The following is a 7,500-nucleotide window of genomic DNA, read 5'->3' as shown; positions in this document are numbered from 1 at the left end:
GATGATCTAATATTTATAATTGTCCGAGTCAACCGGAAAGATAAGTTTACTCTTGGCGGTCGGAGCAATATTTCACAAAAACTGGAGCAATACGCGTCCGAGAGCATTGAAACTCGAGAAATATTGATGACAAGCGGTATCGTGCGTGGATATAACGATTAAAGTCGTGCGGGAGCTCGGGGAGAAAAGTTTACTCTTGGCGGTTGGACTTAGAAAAATTTCGCTCGAGCTCCTTCGCAGGGCGATCCGACGCGCCTCGGCGCGCGAACGATTCGTTCGAGCGGCCGAGCAAGCGATGCGCTCCGAACATTATTCTCAGTTTATTCGATAAATACTCACCCGAGCGCTTTCATACTTGATATTTGTCTTCGAAATGCTTTACCACACGATGATCTAATATTTATAATTGTCCGAGTAAGCCGGAAAGATAAGTTTACTCTTGGCGGTCGGAGCAATATTTCACAAAAACTGGAGCAATACGCGTCCGAGAGCTTTGAAACTCGAGAAATATTGATGACAAGCGGTATCGTGCGTGGATATAACGATTAAAGTCGTGCGGGAGCTCGGGGAGAAAAGTTTACTCTTGGCGGTTGGACTTAGAAAAATTTCGCTCGAGCTCCTTCGCAGGGCGATCCGACGCGCCTCGGCGCGCGAACGATTCGTTCGAGCGGCCGAGCAAGCGATGCGCTCCGAACATTATTCTCAGTTTATTCGATAAATACTCACCCGAGCGCTTTCATACTTGATATTTGTCTTCGAAATGCTTTACCACACGATGATCTAATATTTATAATTGTCCGAGTAAGCCGGAAAGATAAGTTTACTCTTGGCGGTCGGAGCAATATTTCACAAAAACTGGAGCAATACGCGTCCGACAGCTTTGAAACTCGAGAAATATTGATGACAAGCGGTATCGTGCGTGGATATAACGATTAAAGTCGTGCGGGAGCTCGGGGAGAAAAGTTTACTCTTGGCGGTTGGACTTAGAAAAATTTCGCTCGAGCTCCTTCGCAGGGCGATACGACGCGCCTCGGCGCGCGAACGATTCGTTCGAGCGGCCGAGCAAGCGATGCGCTCCGAACATTATTCTCAGTTTATTCGATAAATACTCACCCGAGCGCTTTCATACTTGATATTTGTCTTCGAAATGCTTTACCACACGATGATCTAATATTTATAATTGTCCGAGTCAACCGGAAAGATAAGTTTACTCTTGGCGGTCGGAGCAATATTTCTCAAAAACTCGAGCAATACGCGTCCGAGAGCATTGAAACTCGAGAAATATTGATGACAAGCGGTATCGTGCGTGGATATAACGATTAAACTCGTGCGAGAGCTCGGGGAGAAAAGTTTACTCTTGGCGGTTGGACTTAGAAAAATTTCGCTCGAGCTCCTTCGCACGGCGATACGACGCGCCTCGGCGCGCAAACGATTCGTTCGAGCGGCCGAGCAAGCGATGCGCTCCGAACATTATTCTCAGTTTATTCGATAAATACTCACCCGAGCGCTTTCATACTTGATATTTGTCTTCCAAATGCTTTACCACACGATGATCTAATATTTATAATTGTCCGAGTAAGCCGGAAAGATAAGTTTACTCTTGGCGGTCGGAGCAATATTTCACAAAAACTGGAGCAATACGCGTCCGAGAGCTTTGAAACTCGAGAAATATTGATGACAAGCGGTATCGTGCGTGGATATAACGATTAAAGTCGTGCGGGAGCTCGGGGAGAAAAGTTTACTCTTGGCGGTTGGACTTAGAAAAATTTCGCTCGAGCTCCTTCGCAGGGCGATACGACGCGCCTCGGCGCGCGAACGATTCGTTCGAGCGGCCGAGCAAGCGATGCGCTCCGAACATTATTCTCAGTTTATTCGATAAATACTCACCCGAGCGCTTTCATACTTGATATTTGTCTTCGAAATGCTTTACCACACGATGATCTAATATTTATAATTGTCCGAGTCAACCGGAAAGATAAGTTTACTCTTGGCGGTCGGAGCAATATTTCTCAAAAACTCGAGCAATACGCGTCCGAGAGCATTGAAACTCGAGAAATATTGATGACAAGCGGTATCGTGCGTGGATATAACGATTAAACTCGTGCGAGAGCTCGGGGAGAAAAGTTTACTCTTGGCGGTTGGACTTAGAAAAATTTCGCTCGAGCTCCTTCGCACGGCGATACGACGCGCCTCGGCGCGCAAACGATTCGTTCGAGCGGCCGAGCAAGCGATGCGCTCCGAACATTATTCTCAGTTTATTCGATAAATACTCATCCGAGCGCTTTCATACTTGATATTTGTCTTCGAAATGCTTTACCACACGATGATCTAATATTTATAATTGTCCGAGTCAACCGGAAAGATAAGTTTACTCTTGGCGGTCGGAGCAATATTTCTCAAAAACTCGAGCAATACGCGTCCGAGAGCATTGAAACTCGAGAAATATTGATGACAAGCGGTATCGTGCGTGGATATAACGATTAAACTCGTGCGAGAGCTCGGGGAGAAAAGTTTACTCTTGGCGGTTGGACTTAGAAAAATTTCGCTCGAGCTCCTTCGCACGGCGATACGACGCGCCTCGGCGCGCAAACGATTCGTTCGAGCGGCCGAGCAAGCGATGCGCTCCGAACATTATTCTCAGTTTATTCGATAAATACTCATCCGAGCGCTTTCATACTTGATATTTGTCTTCGAAATGCTTTACCACACGATGATCTAATATTTATAATGGTCTGGGAACGCTAGGAAAAAAGTTTACTCTTGGCGGTTGGACTTAGAAAAATTTCGCTCGGTCGGAGTTGCTCGCAATGCGCCCGGAACATTATTCTGAGTTTATTCGATAAATATTCATCCTAAAGCTTTGATACTTGATATTTATTGTTAGAATGCGTTATTATACAATGATCTAATATTTATAATGGTCTGGGAACGCTAGGAAAAAAGTTTACTCTTGGCGGTTGGACTTAGAAAAATTTCGCTCGGTCGGAGTTGCTCGCAATGCGCCCGGAACATTATTCTGAGTTTATTCGATAAATATTCATCCTAAAGCTTTGATACTTGATATTTATTGTTAGAATGCGTTATTATACAATGATCTAATATTTATAATGGTCTGGGAACGCTAGGAAAAAAGTTTACTCTTGGCGGTTGGACTTAGAAAAATTTCGCTCGGTCGGAGTTGCTCGCAATGCGCCCGGAACATTATTCTGAGTTTATTCGATAAATATTCATCCTAAAGCTTTGATACTTGATATTTATTGTTAGAATGCGTTATTATACAATGATCTAATATTTATAATGGTCTGGGAACGCTAGGAAAAAAGTTTACTCTTGGCGGTTGGACTTAGAAAAATTTCGCTCGGTCGGAGTTGCTCGCAATGCGCCCGGAACATTATTCTGAGTTTATTCGATAAATATTCATCCTAAAGCTTTGATACTTGATATTTATTGTTAGAATGCGTTATTATACAATGATCTAATATTTATAATGGTCTGGGAACGCTAGGAAAAAAGTTTACTCTTGGCGGTTGGACTTAGAAAAATTTCGCTCGGTCGGAGTTGCTCGCAATGCGCCCGGAACATTATTCTGAGTTTATTCGATAAATATTCATCCTAGAGCTTTGATACTTGATATTTATTGTTAGAATGCGTTATTATACAATGATCTAATATTTATAATGGTCTGGGAACGCTAGGAAAAAAGTTTACTCTTGGCGGTTGGACTTAGAAAAATTTCTCTCGGTCGGAGTTGCTCGCAATGCGCCCGGAACATTATTCTGAGTTTATTCGATAAATATTCATCCTAAAGCTTTGATACTTGATATTTATTGTTAGAATGCGTTATTATACAATGATCTAATATTTATAATGGTCTGGGAACGCTAGGAAAAAAGTTTACTCTTGGCGGTTGGACTTAGAAAAATTTCGCTCGGTCGGAGTTGCTCGCAATGCGCCCGGAACATTATTCTGAGTTTATTCGATAAATATTCATCCTAAAGCTTTGATACTTGATATTTATTGTTAGAATGCGTTATTATACAATGATCTAATATTTATAATGGTCTGGGAACGCTAGGAAAAAAGTTTACTCTTGGCGGTTGGACTTAGAAAAATTTCGCTCGGTCGGAGTTGCTCGCAATGCGCCCGGAACATTATTCTGAGTTTATTCGATAAATATTCATCCTAAAGCTTTGATACTTGATATTTATTGTTAGAATGCGTTATTATACAATGATCTAATATTTATAATGGTCTGGGAACGCTAGGAAAAAAGTTTACTCTTGGCGGTTGGACTTAGAAAAATTTCGCTCGGTCGGAGTTGCTCGCAATGCGCCCGGAACATTATTCTGAGTTTATTCGATAAATATTCATCCTAAAGCTTTGATACTTGATATTTATTGTTAGAATGCGTTATTATACAATGATCTAATATTTATAATGGTCTGGGAACGCTAGGAAAAAAGTTTACTCTTGGCGGTTGGACTTAGAAAAATTTCGCTCGGTCGGAGTTGCTCGCAATGCGCCCGGAACATTATTCTGAGTTTATTCGATAAATATTCATCCTAAAGCTTTGATACTTGATATTTATTGTTAGAATGCGTTATTATACAATGATCTAATATTTATAATGGTCTGGGAACGCTAGGAAAAAAGTTTACTCTTGGCGGTTGGACTTAGAAAAATTTCGCTCGGTCGGAGTTGCTCGCAATGCGCCCGGAACATTATTCTGAGTTTATTCGATAAATATTCATCCTAGAGCTTTGATACTTGATATTTATTGTTAGAATGCGTTATTATACAATGATCTAATATTTATAATGGTCTGGGAACGCTAGGAAAAAAGTTTACTCTTGGCGGTTGGACTTAGAAAAATTTCGCTCGGTCGGAGTTGCTCGCAATGCGCCCGGAACATTATTCTGAGTTTATTCGATAAATATTCATCCTAAAGCTTTGATACTTGATATTTATTGTTAGAATGCGTTATTATACAATGATCTAATATTTATAATGGTCTGGGAACGCTAGGAAAAAAGTTTACTCTTGGCGGTTGGACTTAGAAAAATTTCGCTCGGTCGGAGTTGCTCGCAATGCGCCCGGAACATTATTCTGAGTTTATTCGATAAATATTCATCCTAAAGCTTTGATACTTGATATTTATTGTTAGAATGCGTTATTATACAATGATCTAATATTTATAATGGTCTGGGAACGCTAGGAAAAAAGTTTACTCTTGGCGGTTGGACTTAGAAAAATTTCGCTCGGTCGGAGTTGCTCGCAATGCGCCCGGAACATTATTCTGAGTTTATTCGATAAATATTCATCCTAAAGCTTTGATACTTGATATTTATTGTTAGAATGCGTTATTATACAATGATCTAATATTTATAATGGTCTGGGAACGCTAGGAAAAAAGTTTACTCTTGGCGGTTGGACTTAGAAAAATTTCGCTTCGGTCGGAGTTGCTCGCAATGCGCCCGGAACATTATTCTGAGTTTATTCGATAAATATTCATCCTAGAGCTTTGATACTTGATATTTATTGTTAGAATGCGTTATTATACAATGATCTAATATTTATAATGGTCTGGGAACGCTAGGAAAAAAGTTTACTCTTGGCGGTTGGACTTAGAAAAATTTCACTTCGGTCGGAGTTGCACGCAATGCGCCCGGAACATTATTCTGAGTTTATTCGATAAATATTCATCCTAGAGCTTTGATACTTGATATTTATTGTTAGAATGCTTTATTATACAATGATCTAATATTTATAATGGTCTAGATACGATAGAAAGATAAGTTTACTCTTGGCGGTTGGACTTGAAAAATGTTCAAAGTACCGAGATAGTATATGAAAAGTTGAATATTTTGTGTTAAATATCCTGGAAATATAAATATTTATTGTGTTGTACAAAAAAATTTTTCATGCAAAAATTTTTCTAAGTCCCAACAGCCCCGCCGGACGGGCTGTTGCCGCGGCGGTTTGCACCCATAAGCGCGCGTGCTATTCACCGCGCGGCGCCGGCGTCCTTGCCGGCCGTTCGGTATCCTTAAGAGACTCGACGGTTCGGCGAGTCGGGCGGTTCAGCGCGCGCTTGGGGCTATTCTACGATCTCGGTCGAGAAGCAGTTCACGGCGCCTCGAGACTTCGGTCTCGACTGTTTCGTTCCGTACTTCGTTTAGAACTTTTCTCTACACAGCATTGCCACGGGTCGGTGTCTAAGACCGAATGGCCCTTATGTGGCGAGCCTCCCATCGAGGAGGTTGGTGACTTGTATGCACTGATGTGTATACTCGTACTAACTGAGCATCAACTCTTCTATCCGAGCTAAAAGTTTGAGATAGTTATGGAAAGATGTTTGAGAGAAACTAAAACTAGAAAGAAGTCAAACTTCTTGTTTGCAGAGAAACGAAAAGTAAATAAAATGAGGTTGGCTTTCGGAGGGGCATTGTTACACCCAGAGCCCAGCATGCGTCCTGTCCGCGCTTCCTCGGCACTTGTGTCGATTGTCCAGCGCCCGTGGTTACGTGCTACGTGGGATACTCGTGCTACCAGATGTTAGCTCAACCTGAGAACGCAAGGAAATATAAGAATTTGTTCTCGAGAGAAACCCAAAAGGGAAATATTAAACATGAATTTTATGCACTACACGTAATGATTTGTGATGTTATGAGAAAAATATAAACCGAGAACGCAGGAATATCTGGCAAATGAATTTGTTCGAGGTTAAGAAAGAAAGGAAAAGAAGGAAGGTGGCAATATGATATAAACTCGTTCGAAAGGTTCTCTGAGAATTCGAACGAGTAAAAATGAATTTATACAAAACTTAAGAGAGAAGAGAGATTGAGGGAGGAATATGATATAAACTCGTTCGAAAGGTTCTCTGAGAATTCGAACGAGTAAAAATGAATTTATACAAAACTATAAGAGAGAAGAGATTGAGGGAGGAATATGATATAAACTCGTTCGAAAGGTTCTCTGAGAATTCGAACGAGTAAAAATGAATTTATACAAAACTATAAGAGAGAAGAGATTGAGGGAGGAATATGATATAAACTCGTTCGAAAGGTTCTCTGAGAATTCGAACGAGTAAAAAGGAATTTTTATACAAAACTATAAGAGAGTGTCGTCGACCTGTCTCTGAAAGAGCTGGCGACGAAAAGACACACATATTTATTATATATTGAAAAATCGACAAAAATTGTCGAAGCTCCCTGGTTGATCCTGCCAGTAGTCATATGCTTGTCTCAAAGATTAAGCCATGCATGTCTCAGTACACGCCGCATTAAGGTGAAACCGCGAATGGCTCATTAAATCAGTTATGGTTTCTTAGATCGTACCCACATTTACTTGGATAACTGTGGTAATTCTAGAGCTAATACATGCAAAACAGAGTTCCGACCAGAGATGGTAGGAACGCTTTTATTAGATCAAAACCAATCGGTGGCGGGCGGTAACGTTCGTCCATCGTTTGCTTTGGTGACTCTGAATAACTTTGTGCTG

At 41.1% G+C, this 7,500-nt stretch overlaps 1 non-coding gene across 1 annotated transcript in view; it reads left to right on the top strand.

Annotated features, from left to right (window-relative positions):
* The first annotated feature begins 7,208 nt into the window (after positions 1-7,208).
* The window catches only part of LOC143219617 (small subunit ribosomal RNA), a 1,920-nt gene continuing 1,628 nt past the window's right edge, over positions 7,209-7,500 (top strand). Inside the window, exon 1 of the ribosomal RNA XR_013011410.1 lies at positions 7,209-7,500. This exon is cut by the window's right edge and continues 1,628 nt beyond it. This is a non-coding gene — a ribosomal RNA (small subunit ribosomal RNA).

The sequence above is a fragment of the Lasioglossum baleicum genome, unplaced genomic scaffold (assembly GCF_051020765.1).
Source record: "Lasioglossum baleicum unplaced genomic scaffold, iyLasBale1 scaffold0055, whole genome shotgun sequence".
Lineage (NCBI taxonomy): Eukaryota > Metazoa > Arthropoda > Insecta > Hymenoptera > Halictidae > Lasioglossum > Lasioglossum baleicum.
Note: the sequence above shows the minus strand (reverse complement) of the source record. Positions and strands in the feature narration are given on the sequence as shown.